Source organism: Grammomys surdaster, unplaced genomic scaffold (assembly GCF_004785775.1).
Source record: "Grammomys surdaster isolate TR1022 unplaced genomic scaffold, NIH_TR_1.0 1087, whole genome shotgun sequence".
NCBI lineage: Eukaryota > Metazoa > Chordata > Mammalia > Rodentia > Muridae > Grammomys > Grammomys surdaster.
Window position 1 is genome coordinate 1,882,954 of NW_021605506.1, and position 12,843 is coordinate 1,895,796.

Here is a 12,843-nt window from a genome sequence, read left to right on the forward strand (position 1 = left end):
ATTAACAGGCATATATACTGAGATTTTTTTTCTGTTGTGATAAAACATTGATCAGATCACCTTTGGGAAGAAATAGGTTTATGTGGTTCACAAGTTGTAGTCTATCATCAAGGGAATCTATGATATCTGAACAATATATGAACCTGATGGCAGGATCTGAAGCAGAGTCCATAAAGAAAATCAAGTTAAATTTCCTTTCTTATATGGCTCATGCTCAGCTTACTAAAAATACTGTACACCATAGGCTGAGCCTTACTACATAAATTAGTAATGAGATATCCCACAGACATGCTCACAGACCAAGGACAACCCTTGAAGCTTCCTATTCCAGACAACTGATTGTATCAAGAGATCAATCAAACCAATCAAAGTCTAGACTTGGCAACTGAAAGTGGTGTATCTCCAGTAAACTGCATAGAACTTGCTATTTTAAAAAATGTACGTGGTGCCTGTTTGTTTTGTCTAAAGTATTCCCTCAATTTTATTTTTTTCTAAGAGTCAGTAAGCTAAGATCACAAATTGCTGATTTGTGGAATAATCAAAAAATAACCTGGGGTAAATGATTAAGTTGATATGCAATAACTAAGAAAGTAATTATGCAATAGTAAATTAAAGACTGACTTTGGTCTCTTTCAAGCAGAGAGAACTATCTTGAGCACAGACCTATCTCAAGCAGATGACAGAGCTCCCAGCTTGCACCCATTATTGACTTTAAGTTGTTCTTCTACCACTTCCATTCACTCATTCCTCAGGAACCTCTCTCAAGCTGAGTCTGGTCTTCTGCCACTTTGTCCATTTCTGATATTTCAGTGTATTAGTGTGAAAGCACAGTGTCATTTTTGTGTCCTTACTGTGTGCCTTTGTTTAATCCCAGTGTCGCATTGTGCTTTATGATGTTATCACAATGCCATGTTGTATCAATTGAGTATCTTACTGTGCAATGAGGTGTCCATTTGTCATCTAAGTTCTATATTATACCACTATGATCACTCATTGAAATATTGCATGTCTTTTGTGCCCTCACTTTGTTGTATTGTTCCATCCAAGGTTCCTTTTGTGTTTTTACAGATTGGTGTCATGATATACCACAGTGTCCTATTGTGACATTGCAGTGCTCTATTGTTCCATAATAGTGGTGTATTTTGCCATTGTAGTATACTACTTTTCCATCAAAGTGTCAATGTCTGTCATTGAAGTTCTTTCTTTTATCATCTCACTGTCTCCTACAACAAAAATGTTCTGCTTTGTCATAGTAGAATCATACTGTAGCACAAAACTGGCATGTGTTATCTTGGTTCCTGACCCTGCCAATACTATGAGCATAAGGCTAGTGAACTATTATATCATTGCACCATTAGCCTGCCTTAAAATGACTTCTTATTATCTCAGTGTGCAATCTCCCTGCCAATTAGGCTGTAAGTGCTCTATTGTACTCTCTCTGTGTCCTATTTTGCAATCATAATTCCCTGTTGTATCACCACAGTACTCAACTGTTCCATTATTGTCTCCTGTTCTGCAGTCTCAGTGTTCTACTGCCATTTTAGTGTCCTTTTTGTCATCACTATGCACTATTATGACATCACAGTGTTCTACTATATCATCAGAGTGCACTACTCTGAAATGATTGAGCCATAGTGTGATTACAGGGCTTTATCATGTGACTAATGTCCTTTTTGTGTCATCAATGTGATTCATTGTGTTATCACAGTGGCTCACTCTTCTATCACAGCATCCCTTTGTGTCATTACCATGGCATACTTTGACATCACAGTTCCTTTTTGTGGCATAATTTTCATAAATTATGCCAACATAGCATTCTCTTGTTTCATCTCAATGTCCAATTCTACTATCACAGTTCTATATTTTGTTACCAGCATTCTATAACAGCACCTTGTTTGTCCATCACACTGTTCTATTTTACCATCATAATGCCTTCTTGTGCATTCTCATTGATCTACTATGTTATTTAAGTGTCTCATTCCATTGTTACAGTGCCTTATGTTGTATTTCAATGCTCTCTTGAGTATTAGTTGCCCTTATTATAAAACACACAGACCCTTTGTGATGCCACTGTGCCCTAGTATACCATCTAAATGTCATGCTATACTGTGTCAGTGCCCCATTTGTTCATGACAGTTCATTGTGCCATAATATTGCAATCCTATGCCATCACAGCGCCCACTTGTGCAATCACTGTGTTCTCTTTTGTCAACAGTGTACACTATTATGCCATCACAATGTATTATTGTGCTATATTAATATGTACCATTAACAATAATGTATTACACTGCATTATCATGTTTTTCAGAGTCCTATTGTGAAATCATAGTATTACTCTTTTGCTAATATAGTATCTGCTTTTTCACAACTATTCATTCATTGTAGTATCTTAATTATCATTGCATTGCCCTATTGTGAAATCATGCTCCCTGTTTGTGACATATCAGTGCTTAAATGTGTGATCACTATGCCAATTTACCATCACAGTTCCATTGTACTATTGTTATACTACAGAATCCTTTGACCTATAACATGGGCTTACTACGTCAAGCTTCCTCTAGTACTATCACAGTACTATATTGTATGATTATCCCACCCTATAGTGTCATCATATTATATGTTGTCATCAAATGTACGATTATGTATCCCACTGTGTCATCTCAGTGCCCTATTATATGAGTATAGATTTTGTTCACAATGCTGTCCTTGTACTATCACTAAGGACTTTGTGAACCATTGTACTACACTATGGTGTAACTGTACTCTATTTTGCCATCTGCATCCTGTTGTGTTGTCACAGTGACATATTATGTATCAGTGTACCTTATTGTACAATCACTATGCCATATTGTAACATCACTTTGTCCTATTATGGTATCATTATGTCCTATTATGTCATTCATGTATCTGATTATGTCACCAGTATATCCTATTGAGTCTTCACTGGGCACTAATGTGTCATCACAATACCTTAATGTGTCATCACTATCTCCGGTGGTGTTATCATAGTCCCGTATTATGCCACTATCATGGACACTGAATTTCACAGGCCATACTGTGTCATCACAGTGTTCTAATGTGCTATTACTTCAGCTTATTGAGCCCTTACTGTGTTCTATTGTGCTATCATTGTGTCATATAGGCCATTATTGTACTCTATTGTGCTATTAATGTATATTATTAGCTTTTATTCTGACCTTTTGTGCCATAACTATATACTTTCATGGCATCAAATACCATATTGTATCAAGATATTCTTTTATTATGCTACTACAATAGCCTATTGTGCCCTCACTGGTCTCTATGTTGTTCCATGAGCTCCCTATTATTCCATCTATAGTTCTATCACAACATCCTGATATGCCGTTATTCTATGGCAATTCTCTTTCATAGCATCCTATTGTGCTGTTAAAATGACCCATTTTGCTATCACATTGCTCTATTTTTGTCAGGATAATTAATGCACTACTGTGTCAGCATTGAGCCCTTTTGAGACCTTACTGTATCCTACTGTCCAAACACATTACTTTCTTTTGCATTTAGTGCCATAATATGTCATTATGCTTCCCTACAAGGCCAACACAGTGCCATATTTTGTCATCATAGTCACTGACTCATTTCAGTATCACAGTACACTATTGTGCCATCAGAGTTCCCTTTTGCCCTTATTGTCCCTGTGTTGTGGGAACCACAGTGCCCACTTGGGTTCTTCTAATCTTCTGTTGTAACATGATTATACCATACTGTGCTATCCTTGTGCCCTCTTGTGCCATAGCCATGCCCCCTTTATACCATCACAGTGGTCTATTTAAAAACACAGTGACCTGTTGTCACAATATAATGTTCCATTGTTATATAAACATCATCTCCTGTGCCATCAGAATGTCCCATTATGACACCACAGTGTCTTATTATGCCATCATAATGCCAAATTACATCACACTGTATCATACTGTACTATAAAAGGTGACCTATTTTGGTCTTACATTTTTCTACTGATCCATGTCAAAGCCCATTAATGTCATTACAATACCTTAGTGTGTAATTAATTTGACTACAGTATCATAACAAACAAATTAGTGATTACTGTCCCTTATTAAATCATTGTATTGGCCTTGTCAAATCACATAGTCCCCATTTTGATATCATAGTGCCTTTTTTTAACCATTACTATGACCTGTAAGGTAAACATTGTAATTTATTGTGCCATAAAATTTCTACTTGCTTCATCTGTGTGTCCTACTGTGACATTAGTTTGCTCTACTTTGTCATTACAGTTTTCTATTATACCAATACTCTACACTATTGAATCACCACACAAATCACCATGCAGCCCTATTATCATTACAATATCTATTGCTCATTCCTAGTGGAGATTTGTACCATAATTGTACCTCATTTTACTACCAGGAATTACTATTGTGCCATCATGTACTCTAATGCCTCATCACTATTCCATATTTGCAGGGCTGTGGCTCACACATTCGAGGGCATGGGTCCTGCTGGGCTACATTGTGGATCCTGTATGTCTGTCCCCCAGGAGGCTGGAACTGCTGCTCAGGGAGCAGAAGCACGGGAATTTGACTGAGTTCACTCCACATGGTGCCGGGTGGACATAGATCTATGAAGTCACAGAACTCCACTCCGTGCATGGGGAGATCCCAGTCTGAGGTCCTGCAGAGGCAGAGCTCCTGGGTTGAGTGATCTCTGGGCCAAGGTGGCTGGCAGGAGATGGGTGGTCTCAATCCTTGGGCACCCAGGCACCACTGGGAGACTGCAGAAGGACTGAGACAAGAGCATACAGGCTAGACTGGCCTGCAGCCAAGAGAGATGAGGGAGAAAGCTCCAGGAGTGCCTTGCGGGGTAGAGACTCTTGATCATGCCAACTCTCTTGCCTGGGTCATGGCTGGATTGGCTAGCTTGCTTAAATTGGTAGGCCTACATGGCTGTAATGCAGAGAGGTCTTCTGGCGGGAGACTAGGAGGCAGCTCATTAGTTGAAGGCCCCCTCCACAGTTTTTCACACCAGGACCCAAGTACGAGAGGAAGTCCATGATTTTAAAACATTTATTGTCATGGTGGAAAGTGGATGAAGCTGTAACCTACTTCCTCAGAGAGGGCCTGAGGTTAAATATCTTTTGCAAGGAGGAGGGCCTAGGAAGGAATGCTTAATTGGCTATGCCCTCTGGCCTTTAGGTATCTCTTTAATATGGGGGTCTCTTGTTGCTCTATGGCCTGTAGTCACAACCTCTACCTGTGTGCTACATGACCTAAGATCACAAACCTTTTTTTGGGAGGGGCTGTGGATAAGTGAAAGGAACCAGGGACCAGGAGCAAGGCCCAACACCTACCGTCCCATTAGGGTATTATCTGGAGTTTGAGGCCTAAACCCAACCAGGTATCCAGCTGCCTCTCACAGCCCACTGCCCCACACATATTTTGCCAGTACCATGAAAATTCTACTATCACTGTGCCCTATCATGCTACCATTGTCTCCTATTTTTCTGTTACTGTGCTTGATAATGTCACCATAGAGCTCTATTATACAATAACTCTATCCTATTATGCTATCAAAGTTCTCTATTATGTCAATACTATGTTCAATTGTACTAACACTTTGACCTATTGAGTAACTACAGTGACATTTTGTGCCATCACAATTTCTTCTTGCTCTATTAGTCTGTACTACTGTGACTATGTTGTGTTTTATTGTGCCATAATTGTGTCTTATTGTATCACCATTGTGGCCTACTGAGTAATCACTGGTTCATATTGTGCTATTCCATGCCTTATTGTTCTATCAGTATGTGACACTATGTTATTACAATGTCATCATGTCATCATATATACTGTGACTTTAATTTCACTGTTGTACTTTAATTTTTGGCTATTGTAACACCACTGATTTTTATTGAATAACTACATTATCTAATTCAGTCATTGCATTTTCTATTATGACATCACATTGTTCATTGTGCAAGTACTAAGCCCTATTTAGAAATAACTACATCTTATTTTACTATCAATAATCTCCTTATGCCCAAACTGTGTCAAGTTGTGACATCACTCTACTCCATTTTGGTAATACTGTGTACTAGTGTATTATTACTGAACCTACTGGGTTATAAAACTCCACTATTGTGAAATGTTGCATAATATTTTGCCCAATTGAGTCACCACAGTGGCCTATCATGGAATATTCTATTGTGTTGCCACAGTGTCATCACTGTACCTGATTTTGCCATTACTTTGCCTTGTTTTGTCTTTGTCATCACAGTGTGCTATCATGCCAACAGTTTCTTACTCTGTCATCACTGTGATCTGTTGTGCTTCCATTATACTCTATTGTGTCATGACCCATTAGTTTTAAGTGATCACTGTTCACAACTGAGACATCATAATGACCTATTTTGTTATTACAGCATCAAATTATTCCTCGCTAGTTGTCCATTATGCCATCATTTTCTTTCTTTTGTGAAAAAGTGTTTCATAAGTGAGTCATCAGTGTATTGTATTTTGCCATCACCATGCCCTATAGTGCCATTACACTGTCCAATTTGTCATCACTGTGCCCTATTATTTCATTGGTGTTTTGCCTTGTCCATTACCAGTGAGCTTATTGCCATCACAGTGTCCTATTGTGCCATTATGTTACCTTAATGAATCACCTCAGTATCCTACTGTGCTATTATTGTGTTCTATTTTGAAATCACTATTGTACCAAAACTGTGTCTCTCTTAACTCACCAAGATTCTCTATTGTGTCATCGAAATTTTCTGTATTCCCATCACAGTGTTACATTGTGCCATCTCATTGTTCTATTGTGCTATCATTGTTTCATAGTGTACAATTGCTTCCCTATTATACCATTGGTATCTTATTGTGAAATAACAGAGTTATTATTAATCAACAGAATTAACAGAGTTATTATAACTCTGTTATTTCACAATTACTATTTCCTATTGAATCGTCACAGTTCCCAAATATCCAATCATTGCTATAACATGCCTTCACTGTTACTTAGGAAGTCATTACTATGTCCTATAGTGTCATCAGGTTTTCTATGGCGCATGATTTTGCCCTATTGTCCTATTATGGTATCTTATTAAGCCATCTTGTGTCCTATTAAGTCAGCTAGTTACCTTTTTGTACTATTACCCTGTCCTATTGTGACATCAAAGTGGTTTAGCATGCCATCACTGTGGCCTATTAAGTCACATGGTCATCCATTGTACAATAATTTTACCCTATCATGCTATCACTGTGACCTATGAATCTTCATTACATTTTATTACATCTTTTAATCCTATGGTGCCCTACTGATTAATCTTCCTGATATGTTGTGCCACCACAATGCCCTCTTATATCATCTTTATGTTTTTTTTATAATTTTGCCTTCAGTGTGGTCTATTATAATATCATGGTACCCAATAATACTAGTGATATTTCTAATCATCTCCTAAAAATGTCATTTTCTGATATACTCCCAAAAATTGTGCAATCACTGTGCCCCAAAAGAATTAACACAATGAACCATTGTGATATCACAATAGGTGGTCCTATTAAATCATCATAGTTCCTTACTGTGCCATCAGTTTATTTTATTTTGCCATCATCATGTCCTATTGAGTCATTATAATGCCATATCATATCATTTCATTGTCTTATTAAACCATACTATGATGACATGAGAAATGAGTCTAATCTACTGACATATAGTAGGTCATTATTGTACTATCACAGTGGCCTAATATGTTATTATAGTGTCCTATTGTGTCATCATAGTATTCTTTTGTGTCATCACTGTGACAAATTGTTCTTCTATTGTGCTGCATTATACCAAATTGTTATCTATGTTGTGATTGATTTACCAATTCTTGCCATTGTATCTTAATATGGCATTATTGTGTCCAATAATGTCATATATATATCTTATTCTGCCTTTACCATGTCCTTTAAAAACCATCACCATCCTTCATTGGTTATAAAATTTCCCTATTTTGCCATTACAATGTATTATTTTCCCATCATAACATTCTATTGGACAACAACCACATTCTATTATATGATCACAATTTCCTCCTGAGCCTATTGTTTTCTTTATTCCTTCCCTGTGTCCTATAGTGTAATTATAGTATCATTTGAGCCTTGACATTAGCCTGGTATGCCATTATTTGTGCAAAACTGTGTCATCACAATGTTTTATGCTATCATCCAAGTATCCTCTTATATCATCACTCTGGCATATTTTGCCATCATTGTGTCATATTATCCTATCTCAGTATCCTATTGTGTTATCATTGTGCTCTCCTGAACCATTATAGTGTCCTAATATCCAATCAAAAACTATAATGTGTCATCAGTGTTATCTAGTGTGTCACCACACTCTTGTACTGTACCGTCATTGCTTTTCTAAACAAGATTGTGACCTAAATAATCATCACAGTGAAATATTGGGTCATGACATTAGTGTCTTGTTTCATCAGTATGTTCTATAGTGGATCATGGTGTCCAATTGTGCCATGATAGTAACCAATTATGTCATCACAATTTGTAATATTGAAAACTGAATGTTTTATTTTCTCATCACAGAGCAGTGTGTCATACTTTGGCCTATTTTATAATCACTGTGACATATGACAGTGACATCATGGCAAAATAAAACACCATATTTACACAGTAGAACAGAGAAGACAAATAGCAAGGTATTTTGGTGGCACAAAGGGACCTGAAGAAGGCATGATATGGCACTGTGATAACTCTATAGAACATAGGGATGGCACAATAGAACACTGTAATTACACATTAGTACATAGTAATAGCACAAGAAGACATTATAATAGCACAATATGATATGTGATTGCACAGTAAGTCACTGTTATGACAGGAGTGTGATTAGTAAGCCCTCAATTAAATGCAGTAATGGCACAATACAACAAGGCACAATACAACCATTGAATTTTACCATAGAATACTATAATGAAACAATTTTTCACTGGAATGACATTGTTCATTACAAGAATGCCAAAATATACCAGAGTGATTGTATAATAGGTAACTGTGATGCCATTCATGAATATTTTGAAACATTTGGGCACAAAGATGACATAATAAGAAAAAAAGGCCACAATTTGTTTTAGGAATTTCACAAGATGACAGTGTAAAGTCACAATTGTCACTATGATGACTCATTAAGACATAATTCTGGAATATGGCACAGTAACAGTTTAATAAATTGCAGAGAAGGTACATGCAAAACATTGTATGGACATACAGAACACTATGTGTACTGTATTTTCATTGTGCATTAGGAAACAGTGGTGGTATGAAACGGTTAAAAAGAACATGATGATGGTACAATAGGACAATAACTTGACACAATTGTCACAATACATGAAGATAGGGCACTGTGATAGCTCAATAAGTCATTGTCATGATATCTCAATGATGTATTATTTCTTTATGATCACTTATTGGACCATCATAGTGTCCTTTTGTGTTATCACTTTGTCCTTTTGTCATGCCAGTATTCTATTGTGCCAGTTATTGTCCTATTTTACCTTCACCGCGTCCTAGTTTGCCAATACAGTGTCCTGCTGTGACATCACAGTGCTCTATTGTACCATCATAGTGTCAAGTTTTTTCATCAGTGTCCTATCATTACATAAAAATATCAACTGTGCCATTGGAGTACTCTATTGTCACCACACTGCAATACTCTGAAATAAAAGTGAACTAATCTGCCATCAATCTTACTGTGAAAGCACAGTGACATGTCATTTTTCTTCCTTCCTCTTCCAACACAGTTCAAATTAGACTTTCACAATGCCATATTCTATGGTTACCTTAATCCATTGTGCCATCCAAATGCCTTGTTTTACCATTTCAGTGTACACTGGCCTGTCATTCTGTCTAAATATGTCAATTCAGCAAAATACTAGGTTATTTCAATGACCCATTGTGATGTTTAGTGTAGTGTTGTGCTATGACAACGTCCACTTTTGTTCTTCAAATATCCTCCTGTGCTATCACTCTGTCCTACTGTGGCACCAGTCCCTGATTGTATTGTCATTATACCACACAGTGCCATAACCATGTCTATTGTGTCATCACCATGTCCTACTGCATCATCATAATGTCCCACTCTGTCATCACCATGACATATTATACTATCACATTCTTTGTTGTGATATTACAGTGCTAAATTGTGCCAATAAAGTACTTCATTATTCTATCACCATGGCCAATAGAGCTCACAGAGTATCATGTCATGTGAACAGATTATCATATTTTATATAATTGTGCCAGCCCTATGATTTATTGTGTGATCATAATGTCAAATTGTGTCCTCAGATTATACTAGTGTGTCATTACAGATCAATTTTGTATAATTACAGTGCCCTCTGGTAGCAGTATTCTGCCCTATGATGTCACTATAATTTACCATTGGGCCACTATTGTTTCCCATTATCCATTTCTATGTCTGCTTGTATTACACAGTGGACAACTTTACAAGCATGTTATCACAGTGACCTCTTGAGCCATCACAATGGTCACTTTTTCACTAGTATACCTCATTTCTTTTTTTAACTGTATTTTATCATTTCTTTACAGTTCTCCACTGTGACAACACATCTAATTATTGTGCAATCACTTTGTTCTTTGAGTCATGATCAAAGTGCATTCTATCATCACAGTGTCCTATTGTGGCATCATTGTATCCTATTGTGCTATCACTGAACACTATTGAGTTACCACAGTTCCCTCTTTTGCTATCACAGTGTCCTCATATGACATCACACTTTTCTTCTTTTTTTTCATAACAATGTCTCCTAATGTACTGTCACTGTGTCGTATTGTATCATCACAGTGCCACATAGTGTCATGTCATCTTACTATTCTGATGTGCCATCAGTCTATCCTATTGAGTCATTAAAGTGCCCTATCATGTTATTTCTGTCTATTACAGTGTTATCATTCTGGCTTAGGCTTCCATCATCATGCCCTATTGTGCCATCACAGCATCATATTATGACATTAAAGTGTCATAGAGTGTCAATACCATGTCATATTGTGTTATCATTGTATCCTACTGCGGCATAACTGATTTCCATTGAATTGTAACAGTGAACTATAGTAAAAGGCCCACGGACATTAGCACAACCTCTGCCAAAGCTGAAATATCATTTGGGCCTTAAAACCCATGGCATACGTAGTAACATCTTCTAAAATGAGAACAAAGACCTAATGTATAAAGGTTTATATTTCTAAGAATGTCTCTAAATATACTAACCTTATCTTTTAGCTTCTGTACTTCTCCTACTGGCTAACAGTTTATGTTAAATCTAGGTTTTTTGTTTTTTGTTTTTTTTTTTCTTAAAAGATCACCATGAGAAAAGTTCATGACTGAACTTGGATAACGAACACTAGTTGTAGTTACTGACTATCCAATAAAGACTTTCTAAGTCTTGAACCTATTTCTGAGTGATCATCTGTAGTGGATAATTCAAAATATTATTGTGTCATCACAGTGCCTTATTGTGTTATTAAGCTCACTATTGTGACACAAATATGGACCGATTGACAATTGTTATTCATTATTAAGTATTTATATTAGCCTCTTGTGCTATCTCATTGTCTTTTTTTTATTGGATGTTTTATTTACATTTCATATGTTGTCCCCTTACACCGTCCCCCACCCACCCAGGAACCCCCTATCCCCTCACCCCTCCTCCTTCTTCTCTGCGGATGTAACCCCTGCCTACCACCCCACTCCCACCTCCCCACCCTCAAAATTCCCACCCCCTGTGGTGTCCAGCCTTCACAAAGTCAAGGATCTCTTCTTCCACCAATGCCCAGCAGGGCCCTCTACACTTACATATTCAGCTAAAGCCCTGGATCCCTCTCTAAGTGCTCCCAGGCTGGTGGTTTAGATCCTGGGAGCTGTGGGTGGTTGCTATTGTTGCTCTCCTCATGGGGTCACTAACCCTTTCAGCTCCAATGGCCTTCACTCTAACTCCTCCATTGTGAACCCCATTATCAGTTGAATGGCTAGTTGTAAGCATCTGCCTCTGAATATATCAGACTCTTGAAGACCTCTGAGAAGACATCCATATCAGGCTCTTATCAGCATGCACTTCCTGACTTCCACATCAGCATCTACCTTTGGTGACTGCATATGGGATGGATACTCTGGTGGAATGGTCTTCAGACGGCCCCCTCCTTCAGTCTCTGTCCCTCACTTTGTCTCCATATTTGCTCCCTTGAGTATTTTGTTGCTCCTTCTAAGAAGGACCAAATCATCCCGACTTGGTCTTCCTTCTTCATGAGCTTCATGTGGCCTGTGAGTTGCATCTTGGGCATTTCAAGGCTCTGAGCTAATATCCAATAATCAGTGAGTGAATACCATGTGTGTTCTTTTGTGATTAGCTTACTTCACTCAGGATGATAATTTCTAGTTCCAACCATTTACCTAGGAACCTCTTGAATTCATTGTTTTTAATAGCTGAGTAATACTCCATTGTGTAAATATACCACAATTTTTTAATCCATTCCTCAGTTGAAGGACATCTGGGTTCTTTCCAGCTCCTGGCTATTATAAATAAGGCTGCTATGAACATAGTTGAGCATATGTCTTTGTTATGTGTTTGAGCATCTTCTGGGTATATGCCTAGGAGTGGTACAGCTGGATCCTCAGGTAATGCTATGTCCAATTTTCTGAGGAAGTGCCACACTGATTTCCAAAGTAGTTACACCATCTTGCAGTTCCACCAACAATGGAAGAGTGTTCCTCTTTCTCCACACTCTCAGCAGCATCTACTATCACCTGTGTTTTTAATCTTAG